This window comes from Eschrichtius robustus, chromosome 4, assembly GCF_028021215.1.
Source record: "Eschrichtius robustus isolate mEscRob2 chromosome 4, mEscRob2.pri, whole genome shotgun sequence".
NCBI lineage: Eukaryota > Metazoa > Chordata > Mammalia > Artiodactyla > Eschrichtiidae > Eschrichtius > Eschrichtius robustus.
In genome coordinates, this window is record NC_090827.1 from 104,169,733 (window position 1) to 104,196,277 (window position 26,545).

Below are 26,545 nucleotides of genomic sequence, written 5' to 3' on the forward strand. Positions count from 1 at the left end.
TAAATATTTGGTAGTATTTCAAAAGGTAAAAATGCAAGAGAGTAATTGTGTCAGAATGAAAACAAGAGGAAAGACAGGAAACCACAGGCCAACTTTTGAAAAGAGCCTTGACTTTCAGTTTATAGAATTTAGACCCAACTGATGAAGGCTGTCTACCCACATCCCACCCTCTAAAAAGAGAGAGCTGATTTCTATCACTGCCACTGTAAGATAGTATTGTGCAGCAAATGTTTTTAAAAATGCATACGTTGGAACATTTTTATTAAAGGAATTTATTATGGTTGTAGATACCAAGAGATACTGGGAAAAAACACATTAAAAATAGATAGCACTAACTTTTTGTTAACCAAGGAGTAAGATATATGAAAGTTTGAAATCTTAAGATTTTCAGAGAACAAAATTGAGCTGAAAGAGCTCAATCTGAGTGTTCCACTAGGTTTAAGCTAAAAGAATTACGTGGTAATTTGATGATCATCTCAGGAATTGACTTCTAAATCTGCAGGCTATTAAGTGTAACCCAGGCAGCAATTCAAGATCAAGTTTAAAGCATGTGAAATACTTGGAGTGAAGTGAATGTTTGAACAAGCTGGTTAAACAAGGATATTGATGTAAGTTGCTTCCCACCCAAAGAGTAAATATCACCACCACCCCCATTGCTACCTGCACAAACAGACTACCGTCTCTCAGTGAAACACTCATTGCTCAGCCTTGGGTACTGCTGGCAAGTTCAGCAGTCAAACTGAAGGTTAGGAATGTGAAGTATTATCATTTAGAAGTCTGGTTTACAAAAATTAATGGACACACAACTCACTTCTTTCACCAGTATCCTAACCAGAGGAGTTGTAATATGCTTTAAAGGGCATGAAAAACGACTGTGCTACTGAAGCTTTGCCTCAGTTTCTGAATCTTTATATCCATGTGGCATTAATTTATCACTTCCTTTTATGTGTGCTTAATATTCTGACAAATCGCTTGATAAACTCGAATGCTAACAACCAGCAATAAGGCAGAATGAGGTACCAATACTGTGCAATGATATGGTGCCTGCAACTTCAGACCTGAGTTTTTAGTTTTTTCCTCCCTCAGCAGAACCTTTGTATAAAAAGATCTGATACAAATATTTTATTTCAGTAAATTATCCTTATATTTACTATATAGTTATTTAAACCTTGTTGATAATTAATGGCCAAGGGAGCTAGAAAGCAGGAGTATTTTGTATTATTCTTTTTAGTAATCATCTCTGAATGCCCATCACCATTTATTTGTCACAGCTGGACTTGTCTATAAATAGCTCTGTGAAATGATGGACAGTATTCAAGGCTTGTTGGCATGGAATCAATACGTGGCAAAAGGGACCATATGAATCAATTACATTGTCCCTGGCAGGGTTACCATGGAAGCTCTAGCTCCTCATTACACCTTACTTCTCCTGTCTGGGTAGTATTCTCTGCGTATCTTTAATTAGAATAGATGCAATTTATTTAGTAATGGAAAGCTTACTTTAGTGAGTTCTGTGAAGGTGTCAGACAGAATTCAACCAGCCATGCATATTCAGAGAAGACTAATGTGAAAATGCAAATGCTTCTTCTAATTTAATTCCTTACTTTTAAAAAGGGGGTTCTCCAATCTTGGAAGGTAGCTTCCTTTGATGGTAAAGAAATTACGTTTGATACTGCATCTTTACTCAGACACAAAAGCAGTAGTTCTTAAAATAACCTCTTCTGCTGTGGATATAATAATCTGCTATATGGGTTTATTCAGTTACTCTGGCATTTCTTAATGTTAATCTTGCCTGCAACAGCTTCGCTTTGGACATAAACCACAGGGCCAAACATGAATAATTACTGAGTTGCACTGTTTGCCTGGCCTTGTGGGGAGATAAAGACACACACCTGTTTTCCAGGCATGAAAGAACAAGCTGCGGAGGAAAAGGAAAATAGGCAAATCTAACACAGAATAAGCTTCATAGTGCAGGTCTGCAAGGGATGCTTTAACTAAACAGAGGAAGAGCCAGAAATTCAGCAAGACGTGGTGGATGGGGACATGTAGAACACACTTTACTGGGGAAGGTGTGCTTGAGATGAATCTAGAAGGATAGGCTGTAACTGGCTAGCCAGATGAGGTGCGGGAAGGAAAAATGGCCAGAAGGAAAAGTATATGAAAAGACAGGGATTACTTGAAAGACCAGGATGTGTCTGAGAAACTACAGATATACAGGCTGTCAGGACTGGAGAAATGCTTTATATGGTCTAGCATCAAAGCTGGACACAGATCATGAAAGAACTTGCATAATACTGTCCTCAGGTTCTCAGTTTTATTTTGAAGGCAGTGGTTGGGAAATAATTCTGCTTTAAGAAAAAGTAACATGTTGCCATGTGGGAAGAAGTATACTAGTTTTTTTTTTTAAACATTTTTATTGGAGTATAATTGCTTTACAATGTTGTGTTAGTTTCTGCTGTATAACAAAGTGAATCAGCTATATGTATACATATATCCCCTCCCTCCTGATCCCCTCCCGATCCCACCCCTCTAGGTGGTCACAAAGCACCAAGCTGATCTTCCCGTGCGATGCAGCTGCTTCCCACTAGCTATCTATTTTACATTTGGTAGTGTATATATGTCAATGCTACGCTATCATTTCGTCCCAGTTTACCCTCCCCCCCCCCCCCCGTGTCCTCAAGTCCATTCTCTCTGTCTGTGTCTTTATTCCTGTCTTGCCCCTACGTTCATCAGAACCTTTTTTTTTTTTTTTTAAGATTCCATATATATGTGTTAGCATACGGTATTTGTTATTCTCTTTCTGACTTACTTCACTCTGTAAGACAGACTCTAGGTCCATCCACCTCACTACAGATAACTCAATTTTGTTTCTTTTTATGGCTGAGGAATATTCCATTGTATATATGTGCCACATCTCCTTTATCCAGTCATCTGTCGATGGATACTTAGGTTGCTTCCATGTCCTGGCTATTGTAAATAGAGCTGCAATGAACATTTTGGTACATGATTCTTTTTGAACTATGGTTTTCTCAGGGTATATGCCCAGTAGTGGGATTGCTGGGTCGTACAGTAGTTCTATTTTTAGTTTTTTAAGGAACCTCCATACTGTTCTCCATAGTGGCTGTATCAATTTACATTCCCACAACAGTGCAAGAGGGTTCCCTTTTCTCCACACCCTCTCCAGCATTTATTGTTTGTAGATTTTTTGATGATGGCCATTCTGACTGGTGTGAGATGATATCTCATTGTAGTTTTGATTTGCATTTCTCTAATGATTAGTGATGTTGAGCATCCTTTCACATGTTTGTTGGCAATCTGTATATCTTCTTTGGAGAAATGTCTATTTAGGTCTTCTGCCCATTTTTGGATTGGGTTGTTTTTTTGATATTGAGCTGCTTGTATATTTTGGAGATTAATCCTTTGTCAGTTGCTTCATTTGCAAATATTTTCTCCCATTCTGAGGGTTGTCTTTTCATCTTGTTTATGGTTTCCTTTGCTGTGCAAAAGCTTTTAAGTTTCATTAGGTCCCATTTGTTTATTTTTGGTTTTATTTCCATTCCTCTAGGAGGTGGGTCAAAAAGGATCTTGCTGTGATTTATGTCATAGTGTTCTTCCTATGTTTTCCTCTAAGAGTTTGATAGTGTCTGGTCTTACATTTAGGTCTTTAATCCATTTTGAGTTTATTTTTGTGTATGGTGTTAGGGAGTGTTCTAATTTCATACTTTTACCTGTACTTATCCAGTTTTCCCAGCACCACTTATTGAAGAGGCTGTCTTTTCTCCACTGTATGTTCTTGCCTCCTTTATCAAAGATAAGGTGACCATATGTGTGTGGGTTTATCTCTGGGCTTTCTATCCTGTTCCATTGATCTATATTTCTGTTTTGGTGCCAGTACCATACTGTCTTGATTACTGTAGCTTTGTGGTATAGTCTGAAGTCAGGGAGCCTGATTCCTCCAGCTCCGTTTTTCTTTCTCAAGACTGCTTTGGCTATTCAGGGTCTTTTGTGTTTCCATACAAATTGTGAATTTTTTTGTTCTAGTTCTGTGAAAAATGCCAGTGGTAGTTTGATAGGGATTGCATTGAACCTGTAGATTGCTTTGGGTAGTAGAGTCATTTTCACAAGGTTGATTCTTCCAATCCAAGAACATGGTATATCTCTCCATCTATTTGTATCATCTTTAATTGCTTTCATCAGTGTCTTATAATTTTCTGCATACAGGTCTTTTGTCTCCTTAGGTAGGTTTATTCCTAGATATTTTATTGTTTTTGTTGCAATGGTAAAAGGGAGTGTTTTCTTAACTTCACTTTCAGATTTTTCATCATTAGTGTACAGGAATGCTAGAGATTTCTGTGCATTAATTTTGTATCCTGCTACTTTACCAAATTCATTGATTAGCTCTACTAGTTTTCTGGTAGTATCTTTAGGATTCTCTATGTATAGTATCATGTCATCTGCACACAGTCACAGCTTTACTTCTTCTTTTCCGATTTGGATTCCTTTTATTTCTTTTTCTTCTCTGATTGCAGTGGCTAAAACTTCCAAAACTATGCTGAATAATAGTGGTGAGAGTGGGCAACCTTGTCTTGTTCCTGATTTTAGAGGAAATGGTTTCAGTTTTTCACCATTGAGGACGATGTTGGCTGTGGTTTTGTCATATATGGCCTTTATTATGTTGAGGAAAGTTCCCTCTATGCCTACTTTCTGGAGGGTTTTTATCATCAATGAGTGTTGAATTTTGTCGAAAGCTTTCTCTGCATCTATTGAGATGATCATATGGTTTTTCTCCTTCAATTTGTTAATACAGTGTATCACATTGATTGATTTGTGTATATGGAAGAATCCTTGCATTTCTGGGATAAACCCCACTTGATCATGGTGTATGATCCTTTTAATGTGCCATTGGATTCTGTTTGCTAGTATTTTGTTGAGGATTTTTGCATCTATGTTCATCAGTGATACTGGACTGTAGTTTTCTTTCTTTGTGACATCTTTGTCTGGTTTTGGTATCAGGCTGATGGTGGCCTCGTAGAATGGGTTTGGGAGTGTTCCTGCCTCTGCTATATTTTGGAAGAGTTTGAGAAGGATAGGTGTTAGCTCTTCTCTAAATGTTTGATAGAATTTGCCTGTGAAGCCATCTGGTCCTGGGCTTCTGTTTGTTGGAAGATTTTTAATCACAGTTTCAATTTCAGTGCTTGTGATCGGTCTGTTCATATTTTCTATTTCTTCCTGGTTCAGTCTCGGAAGGTTGTGCATTTCTAAGAATTTGTCCATTTCTTCCAGGTTGTCCATTTTATTGGCATAGAGTTGCTTGTAGTAATCTCTCATGATCCTTTGTATTTCTCCAATGTCAGTTGTTACTTCTCCTTTTTCATGTCTAATTCTATTGAGTCTTCTCCCTTTTTTCTTTGTGAGTCTGGCTAATTGTTTATCAATTTTGTTTATCTTCTCAAAGAACCAGCTTTTAGTTTTATTGATCTTTGCTATCATTTCCTTCATTGCTTTTTCATTTATTTCTGATCTGATCTTTATGATTTCTTTCCTTCTGCTAACTTTGGGTGTTTTTTGTTCTTTCTCTAATTGCTTTAGGTGTAAGGTTAGGTTGTTTATTTCAAATGTTTCTGTTCCTTAGGTAGGATTGTATTGCTATAAACTTCCCTCTTAGAACTGCTTTTGCTGCATCCCATAGGTTTTGGGTCGTCATGTTTTTGGGTTGTCATTGTCATTTGTTTCTTGGTATTTTTTGATTTCCTCTTTGATTGCTTCAGTGATCTCTTGGTTATTAAGTAGTGTATTGTTTAGCCTCCATGTGTTTGTATTTTGTACAAATATTTTTCCTGTAATTGATATCTAGTCTCATAGCATTGTGGTCGGAAAAGATACTTGATATGATTTCAATTTTTTAAAATTTACCAAGGCTTGATTTGTGACCCAAGATATGATGTATCCTGGAGAATGTTCCATGAGCACTTGAGAAGAATGTGTATTCTGTTGTTTTTGGATGGTATGTCCTACAAATATCAATTAAGTCCACCTTGTTTAATGTATCATTTAAAGCTTGTGTTTCCTTATTTATTTTCATTTTGGATGATTTGTCCATTGGTGAAAGTGCGATGTTAAAGTTCCCTACTATGATTGTGTTACTGTCGATTTCCCCTTTTATGGCTGTTAGTATTTGCCTTATGTATTGAGATGTTCCTATGTTGGGTGCATTAATATTTACGATTGTTATATCTTCTTCTTGGATCAATCCCTTCATTATTATGTAGTGTCCTTCTTTGTCTCTTGTAATAGTCTTTATTTTAAAGTCTATTTTGTCTGATATGAGAATTGCTACTCCAGCTTTCTTTTGATTTCCATTTGCATGGAATATCTTTTTCCATCCCCTCATTTTCAGTCTGTATGTGTCCCTAGGTCTGAAGTGGATCTCTTGTAGACATATATATGGTTGTTGTTTTGTATCCATTCAGCCAGTCTATGTCTTTTGGTTGGAGCATTTAATCCATTTACATTAAAGTAATTTTCAATATGTATGTTCCTATTACCATTTTCTTAATTGTTTTGGGTTTGTTATTGTAGGTCTTTTCCTTCTCTTGTGTTTCCTGCCTAAAGAAGTTCCTTTAGTATTCGTTGTAAAGCTGGTTTGGTGGTGCTGAATTCTCTTAGCTTTTGCTTGTCTGTAAAGGTTTTAATTTCTCCATTAAATCTGAATGAGATCCTTGCTGGGTAGAGTAATCTTGGTTGTAGGTTTTTCTCCTTCATCACTTTAAATATGTCCAGCCACTCCCTTCTGGCTTGCAGAGTTTCTGCTGAAAGATCAGCTGTTAACCTTCTGGGGATTCCCTTGTGTGTTATTTTTCCCTTGATGCTTTTAATATTTTTTCTTTGTATTTAATTTTTGATAGTTTGATTAATATGTGTCTTGGCATGTTTCTCCTTGGATTTATCCTGTATGGGACTCTCGGTGCTTCCTGGACTTATTAACTATTTCCTTTCCCATATTAGGGAAGTTTTCAACTATAATCTCTTCAAATATTTTCTCAGTCCCTTTCTTTTTCTCTTCTTCTTCTGGGACCCCTTTAACTCGAATGTTGGTGCGTTTAATGTTGTCCCAGAGGTCTCTGAGACTGTCCTCAATTTTTTCATTCTTTTTTCTTTATTCTGCTCTGCAGTAGTTATTTCCACTATTTTATCTTCCAGGTCACTTATCTGTTCTTCTGCCTCAGTTATTCTGCTATTGATCCCTTCTAGAGAATGCTTAATTTCATTTATTGTGCTGTTCATCATTGTTTGTTTGCTCTTTAGTTCTTCTAGGTCCTTGTTAACGTTTCTTGTATTTTCTCTATTCTATTTCCAAGATTTTGGATCATCTTTACTATCATTATTCTGAATTCTTTTTCAGGTAGACTACTTATTTCCTCTTCATTTGTTAGGTCTGGTGGGTTTTTGCCTTGCTCCTTCATCTGCTCTGTGTTTCTCTGTCTTCTCATTTTGCTTATCTTACTGTGTTTGGGGTCTCCTTTTCGCAGGCTGCAGGTTCGTAGTTCCCGTTGTTTTTGGTTTTTGTCCCTAGTGGTTAAGGTTGGTTCAGTGGGTTGTGTTTGCTTCCTGGGAGAGGGGACTAGTGCCTGTGTTCTGGTGGATGAGGCTGGATCTTGTCTTTCTGGTGGGCAAGTCCACGTGTGGTGGTGTGTTTTGGGGTGTCTGTGGCCTTATTATGATTTTAGGCAGCCTCTCTGCTAATGGATGGGGTTGTGTTCCTGTCTTGCTAATTGTTTTGCATAGGGTGTCCAGCACTGTAGCTTGCCGGCCGTTGAGTAAAGCTGGGTTTTGGCATTGAGATGGAGATCTGTGGGAGATCTTCGCCGTTTGATATTACATGGAGCTGGGAGGTCTCTTGTGGACCAGTGTCCTGAACTTGGCTCTCCTACCTCAGAGGCACAGCCCTGATGCCTGGCTGGAGCACCAAGAGCCTGTCATCCACACAGCTCAGAATAAAAGGGAGAAAAAAGAAAGAAAGAAAGAAAGAAGAAGATAAAATAAAATAAAATAAAATAAAATAAGTTATTAAAATAAAAAAATTATTAAAAAATTTTTTATACTAATTAAAAAAAATGGACAGACAGAACCCTAGGACAAATGGTAAAAGCAAAGCTATACAGAAAAAAATCACAGACAGAAGCATACACATTCACACTCACAAAGAGAGAAAAAGGGAAAAATATATACATATCATTGCTCCCAAAGTCCACCTCCTCAATTTGGGATGATTCGTTGTCTATTCAGGTATTCCACAGATGCAGGTACATCAAATTGATTTTGGAGATGTAATCCGCTGCTCCTGAAGCTGATGGGAGTGACTTCCCTTTCTCTTCTTTGTTCGCACAGCTCCCGGGGGTTCAGCTTTGGATTTGGCCCCGCGTCTGCGTGTAGGTCGCCTGAGGGCATCTGTTCTTTGCTCAGACAGGATGGGGTTAAAGAAGCAGCTGCTTCGGGGGCTCTGGCTCACTCAGGCCCCGGGGGGAGGGAGGGGTACGGAGGCGGGGCGAGCCTGCGGCGGCAGAGGCCGGCGTGACGTTGCACCAGCGTGAGGCGTGCTGTGCTTTCTCCCGGGCAAGTTGTGCCTGGATCACGGGACCCTGGCAGTGGCGGGCTGCACAGACTCCCGGGAGGGGAGGTGTGGAGAGTGCTTGCACACGGGCTTCTTGGTGGCGACAGCAGCAGCCTTAGCGTCTCATGCCCGTCTCTGGGGTCCGTGCTGAAAGCCGCGGCTCGCGCCCGTCTCTGGAGCTCGTTTAGCTTCTCCTCACGCACCAGGAAACAAAGAGGTAAGAAAAAGTCTCTTGCCTCTTCGGCAGCTCCAGACTTTTTCCCGGACTCCCTCCCGGCTGGCCGTGGCACACTAGCCCCTTCAGGCTGTGTTCATGCAGCCAACCCCAGTCCTCTCCCTGCGATCCGACCGAAGCCCGAGCCTCAGCTCCCAGCCCCCGCCCGCCCCGGCGGGTGAGCAGACAAGCCTCTCGGGCTGGTGAGTGCTGCTCGGCGCCGAGCCTCTGTGCGGGAATCTCTCCGCTTTGCCCTCCGCACCCCTGTGGCTGCGCCCTCCTCCGTGGCTCCGAAGCTTCCCCCCTCCGCCACCCGCATTCTCCGCCCACGAAGGGGCTCCTAGTGTGTGGAAACTTTTCCTCCTTCACAGCTCCCTCCCACTGGTGCGGGTCCTGTCCCTATTCTTTTATCTGTTTTTTCTTTTTTCTTTTGCCCTACCCAGGTACGTGGGGAGTTTCTTGCCTTTTGGGAGGTCTGAGGTCTTCTGCCAGCGTTCAGTAGGTGTTCTGTAGGAGTTGCTCCACATGTAGATGTATTTCTGATGTATTTGTGGGGAGGAAGGTGATCTCCGCGTCTTACTCTTCCGCCATCTTGAAGCTCTTCCAATTCATTTATTGTTGCCTTCCTGTTTTTACCTTGTAGTAAGCTTACCAATCAGGGTTGGTCATGCTGGGCTACCTTCGCAAGCGCCTCCTGGGTATTTTTAATATCTGTGCAGCAACGTTTTCTCATGTATTACTTATGTAATCCTCAAAATAACCCTGTGAGATATTTGTATTAATACTAGTATTGGTTTTAATCTAAAAATGAAAAACCAAACTTTCCTGAAGGTTAAATGACTTTCCCAGAGTTACACTGGGTCAGAGCCTGGCCACGGACCTCAGTCTTCTGGCTTGTGTCCCTTGATCTTTCTCTTAAGTCACACTGATACCAAGATTATGTGACAGTGTGCGATGGGACAGAGACAGTTCCCCAAAGGAAAACCCAGCTTCTCTTATCAAAAGAAAAGAATACAGATACCGAGAAGAACCAAACACTAGATGTCCATCATACAAACCTCGGTAGGTCCCCCACACCATCTTGACTGCAAGTTGTGTTCAACTGGCTACTCTTTCTATCTCTACTTTCTAAATTTCACCAAAAATTTCTTAAATCACATCTTTGTATTTTAAGGATGTTTTCATAGCCTTATTTGCCGCTAGGAGACTTGTTCTTCAATATAATCTATTTATTGAGCCATTTTATCTACTACATTAAGACCAATTAATGGAGAAATTATGTTTAAATTACTTGTTATGCCCAATAATCTGGTAGGCTTGCATTCACTTAAATTGAATCCTCTCAACACAACCATACATTTTCAGAAGTTGTGTCCTTTTTACCTGGGAACCTGTCAACTTGGCAACAAAATGTGCCAGGCAAACTTGATTAAAGCTGTTGTATGCACTCTTGAACATTTTGGAATAGCCAGTATTTGGAGAACTGAACACAAGAGCTGATATCTGCCTGATAACTACTATCTAGTTGTTCCTATGGTAGCCCCTTGCGATTGTTTTGTTCCTACTTCCTGTAGTTTTCTGTGATCAAAGAATGACATTTCATGAATTTACTATGATTAAACATCCCCTTTGACAAAAATTCTTAATGCTGAGAGTTAAATCTGTTATTGTAAAACCAAATCAGTGTCTTTTCCCACTTCTAGTTGCAGATATTAGCTGAGTAGCCCCAAACATAGTAGAACCTTATGATTACCTTTTAAAAACCTACCTGCCGTGATCTTTAATGCATAAAACAGAACTGAGTGATAACTAAGGCTGTTTCTCAGAGAAAAGCAAGGTATTTATTGCTACTGAGCTGGAAAACTCAAAAAAGAACTCTATCCAATTTGATTCATTAAGCAGATATTAACTTTAAAGAAAAGTAATTTTAAGATAAAATTAAGAAACACATAGGTAGCAATTTATTCTTGTGATAAGTAAGATAAGATTCCATTTATCATTTGGGTTTCTGGTAAATGTGAAGACCCCTTTCGAGGCAGGCTATAGTATAATGCATGTCCTTCTGGCTGAATTCTTCAATATGTTGATGCCTGCTGTCACATTCAAATAACTCTCATTACAGAGAAGTGACCATCAATCAAACCTTCTTCTGAAGCACTGAATTTTGTTGCTAGCCTATTTGAATTCATAAAAAATGAAAATTTGGCAGCAGTAAGGAGATAGGCATTATGTTTATTTAAAATGACACCTTTTTTTTTAAGTTTTAAGAGCTATTCAGATATCCTTCCATTTCCAAAGCTCAAACATCCTAATTATTAATTTTATTAGAGCTATGTTGACCTTTGTATTATCGCAAGGGTTAGTCTACATAAACTCTGTTATAAGCCTTGGCCTTTTAGATTATGAATTTGGATATTAGGGATCAGTATTTAGATTCATGTAATATAATCAACCTCCTGAAATCATAGTGCTTTCAATCACATTTCCTTCTATAACAACCCATAAACCTGGGGCCAATCTCTCCTATACCCTCCCAGCTCCCAAGATACTACATATAGTAACAGCTAACATTTTGTGAAAATTTACTGTGTGCCAGGCACAAAGGTAATACTTCATCCAAATTATTTGATGTAATTCTCCTTATGAGGGAGGTACTGTTAGAATCCCTATTTTTTATAAGGAGAAAATAGATAAAGAGAAATTAGGTATCATGCCCAATGTTGCAGAGATAGTATGTGGTGGAGTCAGGACCTAGTAAGCTAATTCCTATTTTCTAGTCTTTCCCCAGAAGGACCTGTTATCTACTGGTTTCCTATACACCAAACTCATTCTCATTCCAGCTTATCACTAGTAAATTCATGAAATTGTGATGTGTTGACCTTTTTGCTTAGAATGTTTTCTCTCTTTTACCTTCTCATTTTTTCCAACCCCATAAATGCCTCAAAGCTCAGCACAAGTCTCACCTTCATGGTGAAGCTCATTCCAACATTTCATTCCTGTCCCTAAAATTTTTTAAAGACACCCATTTTCAAAAGTCCAAACCTCTGAGCCTGGCATGGAAAATCCTTCATGATTTGGTCCCTACAAAACTCTAATTAAATCTCTGACTGAACTGCCCTACTTGGCCTCCATCACTCTCCCCATCAATGTGCGAGCACACATTTTATATTCCATCCATACTTGTGAACCCTGCCCCTCCCACTACTCAAGGATTTTGCTCTGGAATTCTCCCCTTTCTATCGAGCACACATTTTATATTCCATCCATACTTATGAACCCTGCCCCTCCCACTAAAGGATTTTGCTCTGGAATTCTCCCCTTTCTCTCCTGCATCGCCAGTTTTGTTTTTGTTTTTTTCCTCCTCTATGTTCATCTGAAAAGCTTTTCTTAACCTCACTTCTGCCTGCCTCTGTTCCTTCTTCCAAAGAGTTACCTAAGTACATAGTCTCTAGTTTTTCTCCCCCATCTCTCTCTCTCTCTAGCTCTCTCTGATCAGGGTTATGCTCAGACCAATCTCCTCGAAATGCTGAAGGTCACCAGTGGCTTCCATGTCGCTAAATCCAGTGACCTCGTGTCTGCTCATCAATCATGCCAGTCACACTTCCTTGTTGGGCCTTCGTCGCCTCTACCTGCAAACTTTCCCCCTAGATATCCTGAATGGCTCACTGTCCCCCGCCTTCAGAGCTTTATTCTTATATCATCTGCTTCACTAAACCTTCCCTGTCTATTTAAAATCAGAAAATTTCCTTGCTCTCAGCCTACTCCAACCTCTTCCCTATTTCATTTTTCTCAATAGCAATTAGAACTTAGGTTTTATACTTTACTGTATGTTTTTATGTTTTACTTTATAAAGAACTTCTTCTTTTCTGTGAGTGTGTGTACCTGTGTGTGTGTGTGTGTGTGTGTGTGTTACTTTGGTCTCTCTCCACGAGAATAAAGTCCACACAGGCAGGAATTTCAGTCTATGTCTCTTACAGCTTCATATATCCAATATCTAAAAAAGCCCCTGGCACATCATGGACCCTCAATAAATAGCCCTTGAATGAATACTGAATTACCCAAAGTTCCTAAATTCTGGTCATCAGGTACCCTTTGCTACCTGATGACCAGAATGCCTGGTCATCACTGAAGACTCAGCTTAAAGGCTGCCTTGTTCGTTTTTCATGTTAGGAATAACTTGGGTTAAGTTCTCCACTCTTTTCTCCCTGAGTATATGACTCTGGGCAGATAACTTCATTACTCTAAGCTTTATTTTCTTCATTTGTAGAATAAGGATAATATTAGTTCTTAATTCTTAGGGTCATAATGAGAATTAAATGAGATAGCAAGTGAGATGCCTAAGCACTTATCTCAGTGCTTGAAACATCAAAAAATTTCAACAAATTATCATTATTATTCCATTCCTGATTCTTCTATACCTAAACCCTGGTAGACTTAACCATTCCACATTTATCACACTTATGCCGTGTCCCTGCTAGATCGCTGGATCTCATAGAGGGCAAGAAGTGTGTCTTATTCATCTTGATAGCTTCAGAACATAACTCGGCATAACATATAAAAGCCTGAATGTTAATATTAATAACCATCATATATTGAGTTTAATTTTGTACTATATACTGTGCTTAGAAGTCTACAAACATGAGATCATTTAATTCTCATAATAACCCATTGAAAAATACTTTAGAAAAAATTTATACTTTAGGAGACTCAATCATGTAATCTTGCTTTCTCAAGATCACACAATTAGTGAGTGATAAAACTGGAACTAGAACTGAGGTCTACCTAATTCTAAAATTTTGCTCTGCATCACTTTGCTACAACCAGAAAGGATGGATGGATCGACAATGAAGACTGTTCTTGGTCATTCCAAATTTACTCTCTTCTTATCTTACCTATATAATCTGGAGCACATATAGACTATCCTACAGTGTTTTACCAATTAACCAGATACTAGAAGTATTATATCAGTTTTTCTTTTCATCTTAAAACTATAGGGCAAGAATCTTAGTTAAATTGACACTATATGGGGCTCCTTTCTTCTCTAACAAAAACTGTTGACTACTTAGGAATGGTATAGGAAGTATAGTACCATAAGTAAATGCACAGGCTCTAGTACCAGACCGTTTGAGTCTCCTTAGCCACAGCACTGACTACTGTGTAATGCTAGTCAAATTACTTAACCTCCCTGGGTCTGAGTTACCACAACTGCAAAGTGAAGATAATTAAATAATAATTGGGCTTAGTAAAAGTGGTTAACACATGTAAATTATTTAGAACACGTCTTGGCTTATAGTATGTGTCTTATATATTTTAGCTATTTTTCCTTTGGATCTGTTTCTCTTATATATGTATATTAGACATGCTTTACTTAAGTAATTCGAGGTGTCACTAGCAGAATAAGCTTTACCACAAATATGAGCTTTATCCTTTTGTATTGTTCAGTCAATACTACTGTCATTCTAACTCACCATAATTTTTCTTTAGTGAAAACTTCTTAAATTCTAGTTACTTCAATAATACTCTCTTATACATTGTTTCCATTCATCACACTAACCTCAGCAGGTACCACTACCCCCATCAAAGTATACCTTACAGACTCATATACTGATAATAAAGGAGCCTGAATTCAAACTCACATCTTTCTGAATTCACATCTGGCCTTCTTTCTAACACCCAGGTTGACCAGTTTGAAATGGCATTTTATCTTAGCCTAGCAGGAGGTGTTGAGAGTTAAAAATATTTTTGTTTCAGAATCTCTGCCAGTTACAAACAATAGCTACAAGCCTGCTTGTATAGGGAGTCTTTGGGGAATCGCTTGCATTTTTGCTATCTCGGATCAAATGGAGCAGACATGGAAAGATGTCAGATTGTGAACGTTCCCAATAGACTCGTGTTTACAAGCTGGTAACAGCCTTGACTTTGCATATGTAGACTTAAAAATTTCCTGACAGGTAAAATGTAGCTCTGTGTCTTCTTTTAATGGGAATTCCTACACAGGTGCATTTCAACTAGTGCACGCTCCTTGTGGAGCCATGGATTTCCATCATGTGTCTGGTTTTTGATACAGCTGCACTGGTTGGGAGACATTCTTATCAAAACCTTTTAGGAATGGTAAATGTTCTCCAAGTTGTAAAATGCTTCTGAATATAAAATGTCTGACTTTTCCTGAAATGAATATCCTGGCCCAGCCTTGATCTTGATCACCATCATCATTTACCACCACCATCTTCTGAGCTCTTGAAAGGCAATGAGTATGTCAGATCTCTAGCATACAGAACAATTCTTGGCTAAGGCCCTGATAAAGAGAAAAAAACAAATATAGCAGAAAAACAAAGTAAGCAAAATAAAACAAGATAGGCTAGGATAGAGTGGGTATAGAAGGTACAAGCAGGACAAAATAGGTATAAGAAGCCAGGTGATGAATCTACTTCCACAGTCCACTTGCTTTCTTTGGTAATTTGGCCAAAGTAAGACTTCATTTTTTGTGTGTGTTTGTTTATTTGAGGTATGATTGAGACAGGGTAAACTGGAACCATCTCTCTTCTCTCTCTCTCTTATTCTTTCTTTCCGCCCCCCGGATAAAGGCCAAGGATCGTGGAATTGGGATTGATTTTTTTTCCCCTTCCTCATCCCTAGCCTTAAGACTTAGGTATTGGAGAGCAAAAGTGGGATTTTCTTCAACCTTAGGATAAAAGCTGTCTTTTGTAGTTCAAGGGCTAACTGTGTAACATGCCTTTCACCACTTTCTTGAGCTGTCCAGCCCAAATACTTGTTGCACTCTCATGCTTAATGCCCTGGCTATTCTACCCTGGCAGTGACCCTGCAAGCACTAAAGCAAGAACCTTGAGCTCTCAAACCTCAGGGAGTTCCTTGTTTTCCCTCTGGCTTTGCTTTTTCTTCTAAAGACAAGGCTACAGGGGAGATTTCCATATGAGGTAGGCAAATTGCTTAAATGGCTGAAATTTGGAAGGATTCATGATAATTTCATTGCAACGCAGCATCCTCTGCAGGTTGTGAACTAGAGTGCTTTAAAAAGTTTAAAAAGGGGTGGATCTTTGCCAAACCAACCATGTAATATTTCCTTCGTTGTCACGCCTGGGTTAGCTGGCTGAGCATAACGTATTCACAAACAGCATTCAAACCCTGTATATTTGAGGGTACATTTAACCATTAAAAGAAATAGTGACTACATTTCTCTTAATATATATGTGTGGAAAATTCAATTCCTAAGCCTCAAATTTATTGCTTATATCAAAGGACTGTGTATTCATGATAGAATGGTCGAGCAACATGAACGTGGTTAGGTGTTTTACCCCAGATGATCACCTATTTATAGGTTGACTTGGCCAGAATAGTCACCATGAGAAAAATAGCAGAATAATTTACATAAAAATTAACATTTGTAATTTCAGATATTTCAGAGTGTGAGTATTCTTGAGTTTGTTAGATGGATGTGAGGTAGTTAAAACTGAGGTATGAATGTTTCCTTAATGAACACAAATACATTATCCAGATCTCAGGCTTGGAATTATTGCTAATCTGAATAATTTCTATTCTGAAGGTGTTTTAGATAAACGCTCACTGCCAAGATTAATAACAACAATAGAAACAGAATAAATAGCTATTGGGTGAGAGAACAAAATAGAGTAAGAAACAAATTGCAGATCGTTTCAAATCAATCAGACCTAAATGTGATGGAGAAAATACAACTGCTTCAGGAATGGAAAAGGTTTAATTTTTTTCAATATAATCTGGAAAATAAAGATAGTATTTATTGACGTATTTGAACTTTAGAGATAATCATGGTAGTCCTTGGCCCCAAACACTTTAACATCTCCCTGTGGCTCACCATAAAGTCCTTAGGAGAACACTACCTTCTCTTTCGGTACAAACCTACCTTCCCAGCTTTCCCTTCCATCCTGGCACTCCTGCCAAATTCAACATATCCCATAATTACCCACCTTCTTACTTTTGCTGTGCTATCTTACATCCACTAGTAATGCCCTTTCCTGACTTTGTTCTTCGCAAAAGCCCCACACCTTCAAAGTCCAACACATGCATTTTTTTTCTCTCAAGATGAATGCCCCTGACCAATAGCACTCCTCATACTATGAAATCATCCACCTTTTATTTATATGATTCTCATTGTTCTTATCTCATGTTATCTTTTACTACAGTTAATTTGGTTCGTGTCTCCTCATGATCTACTTGCTTTTATGGTTCTTGAGATTCTCTTTATTTTTCTCTGATATCTTTTCTTCCCATAACATAGATGCATTTGCTTGTTATTCAGGTATTAATTCCTATCATATAACATGCATATGTTATATTGTAAATATTTAGTTTATAATGAGGTACTATCTTAATTAAGATCCTTCCATCTGGGGATTACATGTTCTTGCATTCAATACATATTATTGATGTCTCCTATGTACGAGTACTCTGTCCAAATGTTTTTTCTCAGAACAATTTCTACACATCACTGTTATAGCTCTCATCACACTATATGACAGTGTTCTGCCTTTCATAAGTTCATAATATATCCCTCTCGACAGAAACCATCCCATTCAGTTTTAATCTCCCAGCACCTAGCACTTAATAGGCTCTAGATAAATGTCTGTTTAATAAACATATAAGGTTGGATTCATTGAGAGAAGAATGAATACATGAATGAATTTAATATTTTATGTCTAAATAACACAGTTGCTGGGGGTATAGTGTGTTTGGAGCCAAAAAGTCCAATTGAGGTACAATACTTAATATAATGTTACTTCAATTAAGTGTTAACAATGAGAATTGTAAAAGAAGGACCATTAAGATATAGAGACCTAATAGGGCTCACATTTTCTTGGTCTGAAAATGAATAGCTCCTGCCATATAAGCTTAGCCTCACTTTGTCCTCCCGGCCACCACAACCAAAACCACTCACATTTTATCAGGTAGCTATTTTCTGGACTCAAAATAGTAACCAACAGGAGAGTGTTTTCTGAGCCCTGAGTATTTACTTTCTGATTTGGTAAATTAGTGTACCAGCATTTAGGGCCTCTGTCACTACATCCTTACAGGTTCCTAAATGCTATGGAAAAAGAATGGAGATAATTCCTAATTATGCACTTCAGATCTCAAAGAAGACATCTTACCTCAACCCTCAGGGTGAGGGATGGGACCACATCAAGCTTTGGTCCCTTTTTGTGCCCCTGCTGTTCACACGGAGAGCGATGATACTCAAAATCATCATCTTTGAATTGCAAAGACCAGAAAGTGCAAATCAAAAAATCAGTAATGATGTTTTACAGCACAGCTTGCAACCAAAAATTTGAAAAGTTCAATTTTCTCATTTCCAGAAGAGCTACATAACTTGTAAGCACACTGCGGATTTTTATTTTACAAATGAAAAATGTAGGCACCTGGTGACTTTCCTAAAGCTAGTGCTGTTGGTGATAAAAACAGGGTGACAGACACTCCTGGTTCACTGTAGATACATTTATCCTAAAAGGTCAGGCCCCGCAGGGCTAGGGCAAGGCTTGAGAAACATCTTTTTATCCACAGTTGTGAGGACTTGGGACCAGAAAGCAAGCCTGAAATAATGCCCAGGAGAAGGGCTCAGAACTACAACTTGAGAAGCATATCCAACTGGGTAGTAATTGGATCAAGGAGGGCTGCAGGGATGGGATGGTCTTCAAAGTGCAATACCCAAGGATCAGAGAGACTGGAAAGATGAGAATAAGAGGAGAGAACATGGAATCAGATGGACAAGCATCTAAATCATGGCTTCACCACTCACTAGCTACTTCTGAGCAAGTTCTCACCAACTACTGTGCGGTCTTGAGCAAGTTACTTAACTTCTCTTAGCCTTGTTTCCTCATTTTCAAAAAGGAGATAAAAAAGAGAACCAATCTCAAAGAGCAACAGAGGATTCAGTGAGAGTTCATGTATATAGTGTTTAGCACTTTGGCTCAATAAATGCTAGCTGTTATTACTGTCATCATTAATTACAGTAAAATAGGTGAGCTGGAGGTCTGGCTGAATAACAGATACAAGAATTATTTCACACAGTTTCTTATGTTTTATTCATGTATTTCATTCTTTAATCTTTGTGTGATTTTTAGAACATGGCTCAGTTGCAAACGGAAAAAAAAAAAAAGGAAAGAAAAGTAGAATAACATAATCTAAGAGACCTCAGGATTTGAGGTCATAGCCACTTTAAAAGTTGTACTTAGTTCTTTAGATAAAGTAAACTTTAGCAGCAGTTACAACTCAAATCCTTTTAGGAGCCAGACCATAAAAACATTAACATTGAGTATTAACTGTCCTGGATAATGTCCCTCTCTGGGTAAAGTCCACTGTAGAAGGGGTCATAAATGCACATTTTAGGGAGCGGACAAGAATAATGGCTAACATTTCTTGAGCATCTTTACATGCCGGATAATGTTTGAGGCATTTTTAAGCAGTATTGCACTTAGTCCTCACTACATGAAATTGAAGCCAGGACTATTATACTAATTTTATAGATGGAGAAACTGAAGCATTGAAAAGTGAAACAGTTAACAAGTGCTGGAGCAAGGTTAAAAACTAAGGCATCTGACCCAAGAGTCTTTGTCTTCAGCATTAAGCTTTTCCCTTCTAACTATCCAAAGTATCCAAGAGTAAGATAGTAGTAATTTAGGAAGTGGGAACTGCAGAATATATATCTGCCTGAAGCATGTAAATAAAATGATGTAGATGATGAAGAAGAATGGTGTGATGGCCAAGAAAAACACATCTTTGAGCCAGTTTCCACCTTTGGGCTGCCAAGGTCTAGCAGTGGATGCTGATTTAAAGCAAAATTTAAAAGATTTATGGACTTAACACTTGAGAATGATACTGGGGAATATTGATACTTGGCCCCTGACTTGGGAGAATGTGAGGATAATTGCTTTTTTACCTAAACCTGATAGGCAGAGACTCATAATTTCAATTCAAAACTCCTGATTCATTCTTAGACTGCTTCACCTATATTTATATGATTAACAATATTATCTTGAATATTTTTTAACATATAAAAGAAAAGGGGGTATATTGTGAGGAAGTTTTAGAAACACAATATCTTCTTTCTGTTAAAGGCTGTTATGGAAGACACAACAAAGTAGATGGAGAGGGCTCATTGTTAGTTTAAAGAAATCCATTAATCTACAGTGTATTCTTGTACTTTTGAAAGATAATAATGCACTGACTAGGAATATTTCCTGGACAAAAAAAACAAAAAGCAACAAAAAAACTAATTAAACATAAAGTTTCCTTCACAGCATATCAATTCTTTAAAAAGAAGGCCTCAAGAACCCAAAACACCAAAATCAATATTCTCGGGCTTCCCTGGTGGCACAGTGGTTGAGAGTCTGCCTGCCAATGCAGGGGACACGGGTTCGAGCCCCGGTCTGGGAAGATCCCACATGCCACGGAGCAACTAGGCCCGTGAGCCACAACTACTGAGCCTGCGCGTCTGGAGCCTGTGCTCTGCAACAAGAGAGGCCACGATAGTGAGAGGCCCGCGCACCGCGATGAAGAGTGGCCCCCGCTTGCCGCAACTAGAGAAAGCCCTCGCACAGAAACGAAGACCCAACACAGCCAAAAATAAATAAATAAAACACTGACATTATCGGAATATTCTGAACATGAAATAAAATTTTTAAAAAAAATCAATATTCTCTTTTAAAGCTCTGAATGACTCTTACTTGGATAAATAAGCAAGCTTCTTCATATCCTTTTTTGAAACTAGGTGAGACATAAACAAAATTTATTATAAGATTGTTCTAAATTTTGAATATATTCACAAATAGAATATAATGGGTAGTTTATCAAAATCATTTTTCTTGCTCGTATTTTTCTGGTAAATTGAAATAAATGTAAGACTGTGTCTACCAATCAGTAAAAGATTAAATATCTTCTAATTCTAAATTCTGAAAAAAGGGGAGGGACAAGATGGTGGAGTAGAAGAACTTGAGCTCACCTCCTCGCACAAGCACACCAAAATCACAACTAACTGCTGAACAACCATCAGTAAAAAAGACTGGAACCTACCAAAAAAGATATTCTACACCCAAAGACACAAAGAAGAAACCACAGCGAGACGGTAAGAGGAGTGCAGTTGATATAAAAAATCCCATACCAGCCAGAGAACAATTGTATCACAGAAATTCTCCCACAGGAGGAAGAGTCCTGAGCCAGATGTCAGGCTCCCCAGCCCTGGGGTCCCACATCAGGAGGAGAATCCCCCAGAGTATTTGGCTTTGAAGGCAGCAGGGTTTGATTGTAGGAACTCCACAGGATGGGGGAAACAGACTCCACTCTTGGGGGATACACACAAGGTCTCACACACACTGGGACCCAGGGCAAAAGCAGTGACTCCATAGGAGCCTGGGCCAGACTTACCTGCTGGTCTTGGAGGGTCTCCTGGGGAGGCTGGGGGTGGCTGTAGCTCCCCCTGGGGATGTGGACACAGGTGGCAGTGGCAGAGATATCAGACAGTGCCATCACATGAACTCTCACTGAAGGCAGACATCTGGCCTGGGTCATAAGCACTGAGACCTGGCCCCATCCAATAGCCTGGAGGCTCCAGTGCTGGGATGCCTCAGGCCAAACAACCAACAGGATGGGAACACATCCCCACCCATCAGCAGACAGGCTGCCTAAAGGCTTCCTGAGCCCACAGCCACCTCTAGACACATCCCTTAACATGGTCCTGCCCACCAGAGGGCCAAGACCCAGCCCCTCCCACCAGGAAGCCTGCACAAGCCTCTAGACCAGCCTCACCCATCAGGGGGCAGACAGCAGAAGCAAGAAAACTATGATCCCACAGCCCGTGGAACTGAGTTCATAAACACAGGTCAGAAATTACCCTGGGAACAGCTGGTCCCTGGCCCTTGAGTGACAAGCGGGGAGTACATGGATGGGGACACATAGGACATCCTCTACAGAGGGCCACTTCTCCAAGATCGAGAAATGTAATAACCTACCACAGACATAAAAATACTAACTTAAACAAAATGAGATGGTAAAGGAATATGCTCCAAACGAAGGAACAAGATAAAACCCCCAAACAACACCTAAGTGAAGTGGAGGTAGGCAATCTACCCAATAAAGAGTTCAGAGTAATGATCATAAAGATGATCCAAGAACTTGGGAAAAGAATGGATACACAGAGCAAGAATTTACAAGAAGTTTTTAACAGAGTTAGAAAATATAAAGAACAAGCAAACAGAGTTGAAGAATACAATAACTGAAATGAAAATACACTAGAAGGGATCAATAGCAGAATAAATGAGGCAGAAGAAGTGAGCTGGAAGGCAGAGTGGTGTAAATCATTGCCACGGAACAGAATAAAGAAAAAATGAAGAGAAATGAGGAAAACTTAAGAGACCTCTAGGACAACATCAAATGTGCTAACATTTGCATTATAGGGGTCCCAGAAGGAGAAAAGAGAGAGAGATGCCCTGACAAAATATTTGAAGAGATAATAGCTGAAAAGTTCCCTAACATGGGAAAGGAAACTGTCACTAAAGTCTAGGAAGAGCAGAGAGTCCCAGGCAGGATAAATCCAAGGAGGAACATGCCTAGACACAGTAATCAAATTGACAAAAACTAGAGATAAAGAGAAAATTTTAAAAGCAACAAGGGAAAAGCAACATATAACATACAAGGGAACTCCCATAAGGCCATCAGTGGATTTTTCAGCAAAAACTCTGCAGGCCAGAAGGGAGTGGCAGGATATATTTAAAGTGATGAAGGGGAAAACCCTACAACCAAGACTACTCTACCCAGCAAGGCTCTCATTCAGATTAGATGGAGAAATCAAAAGTTTTACAGACAAGCAAAAGCTAAAAGAATTCAGCACCACCAAACCAGCTTTACAACAAATGCTAAAGGAACTTCTCTAGGCAGAGAAGAAAAGCCACAACTAAAAACAAGAAAATTACAAAATAGGAAACTTGCCAGTAAAGGCAAACATACAGTAAAGGTAGGAAGTCATCCAGACACATATATGATATCAAAACCAGTAACTGTGAAAGGAGAAGAGTACAAATGCAGGATATTTAAAATGCATTTGAAACTAAGAGATCGGCAACTTAAAACAATGGCTATATATATAGACTGCTATACCAAAACCTCATGGTAACCACAAACAAAAAATCTATAATAGATATACACACAAAAGAAAAAGGAATCCAAACACAACACTAAAGGTAGTCATCAAATCACAAGCACTTGTGCTTTGAGCATGCCTGCTTTCTCCTGCTCAGATCCTCAGCAAGGTACTACACTAGCTACCCAACCCTCCAACCAATAGGGTCAGAATTCAAAGAACCTGGAGCAGCCCTGAGGTACATAGGCTCACATAAGACTATGATTCCCTCTATAATAAACATAATAGCAACTACCATTTAACTAAGCATCTACTATTTGAGACCTCAGTTAGGCCCTAGACATGCATTATCATTTGCCTAGGAAACCCATCTGAGGATAAAGTTACTCAAGGTCACACAAACCCAGCTTTGATTCTAGAACCCATGTTCTTTCTATGGCTCTGCTTATGAATAAGGCCCTGTCCACCTGGGTCTCCAAGTTAATGTGGCAGTTTCCTCCTTTTGGGGCTGTAGCCCTATCCTGAACATAGGCAGTCTTGACTTAGGCTCTGACACCTGTATATGTCTTATTTGCCCCCTCCCTGCAATGGTTGGACCTGACTTGTGGACTCAGTCACTGGCTGGAGTCCTGCTCCTTCAGGGATGAGATTTCTGACAACAAGGCCATTCACTGGTCACTGTCAAGACCAGTACTGCTGGTGCCATCCACCACAGAAGCTCTGGGGTAGAGTTAGTTTGCCCAGTCTGATCTACTTTCAACACCTTCTCCATAATAAATGCTGATGAGAGAAGTCTGGATGATCAACTACTGTGGGCCAGCATTACATTAAGAACCTAAAATTTACTGTTGAACTTGAGTGGTACTCATCCACCCCAGACCCTCAGGCTGCCTGTCATCCAAGCCCACATCAGATCATGGCCAAAAGCATGAAGAAATATTCCTTTGGTATATTGACATAGTTGAAAAGGCCTTGTGCAAAAGATTAACCAAGAAACAACAAATGTGAGATGTACACAGAGAGACTCTGGGTTTCTGAAGAATCATGTGTTGTTGGTGATAGGTCACATTGTCAGTGGGAAACTCATCGAACACGGGTTTGTACAAGTACATAAGTGGCGGGATAAGGAAGTTGGAAAAAGTAGTGATTGGTAATGTTGAGAGTCACAATTAGTCTCAGGTGGGAGCAGTTCATCCTGGAGGCTCTATACCATACACCAGTTCTTCACAATGTGCATAAAAATCACCTGGGGCTCTTGTTACACCGTGGATTCTAACTCAGTACATCTGAGGTGGGGCTTGAGGCTCTGCATTTCTAACAAGCTCCCCTAACATACTGAAAGCCACTGATCCTACACTTTGCATAGCAAGCCTGTAGACCTCCTTGACACAGGTTTAAAAAAGGAAAAAAAAAAAACCAGTTGACTTGGATCTAAGTCATGCATATAGTGGCATTAGAACTTTCCAGCCAAGGTACATGATCTTACGAGAAAAGTAATCATTCATAGAGGAAAAAGATCAAGCCAGCAGTGAGTCTCAGAGCGTGTGGGAGATGGAGCCCGGGGCTGAGGGGTCTGGAAACACACATAGAAATCAAGAGAGGGAAAGAATAGGCAGCATTCATAGAAATAGCAACAACGTTGTTCAACTGAATACATAATCCATGTTTGAAAAGCAGAGAAGAAGGTAGCCTGGGTATTTGAAGTCAGGCTTGGGAATGCCAGACCCAGGACACTAGACTCACTGGCACAGAAAATGCAAACTTCAAAGTCTTAACAACAAGCAATGGAAAGAAATCAGCAGAAAGAAATCAGTGCAGGCAAACCAACACTGCCAAGATGAGCATAGGGCCACAAATGTCCAGAAGGTAACCAGGTCAATTCCCAGATGTGGGAAGTGAACTTACCTGCTCATCTTCAGCTTCCAGAAGGAACTGAACAAGGGAAGTCAAAGTGTCCTAGTCCCAGAAGAAATAGCATGTCCAGCAAGGACTCCTGGAAGGAATAAAGTACGGGAAATGGAAAACTCAGCAAAGGCTCAGCTCTGCTACCCGCATCAAATCCGCCGTAAAGTTACGTTGTTACGGAACCAATGAAAGGCCTGGATTCCTTCTTACCTGGGTGGGGCAGAATCAACACGTGTGTTAAGTGGCTCTAGCTGTGAAAATTGGCAAACAGTACGAGGCATGAGGCGTGCTGGTAGAGGCCTGAGTCTCAAAGTGAGGTCAGTATCAGCATCACCTGGAAACCTGGAAGGAAATGTAAATTCTCAGCCCTGCTCACTCCAGACTTACCAATCAGAAATGGTAGGGGTAGCGCCCTGCAGCCTGTGGTCCAACAAGCCCTCCAGGAGATTCTGACGCATGCTCGCTGCAGTAGAGTCTATTGAAAGCATGGTGAAGGATAACACCAGGTGCGGCAAAGGACAGTCATTAGAAGTAGGCTTGATAATGGGGCTTTTAAAGAGCTAAGAAGACTAAAGCCTGTGTACATGGAGAAGAAAACCCAGCAGAGATCATGTAAAATAATAATTAGTAAAACACTCTCAGTGATCAACAAGAACAACAAAAAAGTAAAGTGGATGAATGTAAATTGTAGCAAAAAATACAAGCGAAAATTTAGTAACGGGTATTAACAGTCTTTGCCTCTTAAGCTTTTTATTTCTAACGACATTAAATGTGTCTGCTGGTAAGGACACCATTAGGAATTTTCAATAATTCATATGTCTCTTTCAAACGTATTTCTCCAGCATGGTAAGGGAGACCACCTTAGGTAGGGAGCTCTTTGGCCAGGGTGGTCATGTAATATAAGTACATTTAAAAGAATATCCAGAAAAATTGCTAAAAATCTTGAGCCCAAACATGTCTTCAGAAAGTCACACAGTACAATAAAAATGGAGATGACAATGTGTATGGCGTGAGTGGGTTTTTTTTTTTTTTGCAGATTCAAATTTTACATCCCTCTGAACTTATCAATATAGATATCACCTAGCACCACATATTTATCATGTCCCAAACCAATATTATTTCTCCCCCTCCATAGTTTTCTCCTTCTGTTCTCCTCCCAAAACTCCTGCTCTTCCTTCTTCTTGTTCCTTATTTTAGAGATAATGTCACCAACATCTATGTGTTCTCCCAGCCTAAAAACATAGGTGTCATCTTTGATTTTTCTAATTCTTTTGCCCATTGTTCTTTAGGATAGATTTTTTTTTTGATATTAGAAAATCTGTGTTGGTCTGTGTTATGTAGGTGAATATGGTTCCCAGTTTATGATTTACTTTTGTGTATAGTATTTTTGTGTGTGTGGTATAACTGTTTTAAATTTTTATGTGTTCAAATGTATTTTAGGTTTCTATATAACCAAATTTATCAGTAATTTTCTTTATGGTGTCTGGGTTTCATATTAAGTGTAGAAATACCCAGGCTATTTAATCAGTAAACATTATGATCACAACCCTTGGGCCAAAGAGCTTTTCAAAAACTTATAAAAATAGTTGAAACCTGAAACAAAATATTTTTGCTCCAGAAAACAAAAAGAAAATTGCAAAATATAAATAAATGTTTATGTGTCTACAAATATGACATTATATCGGCTTCATTAATT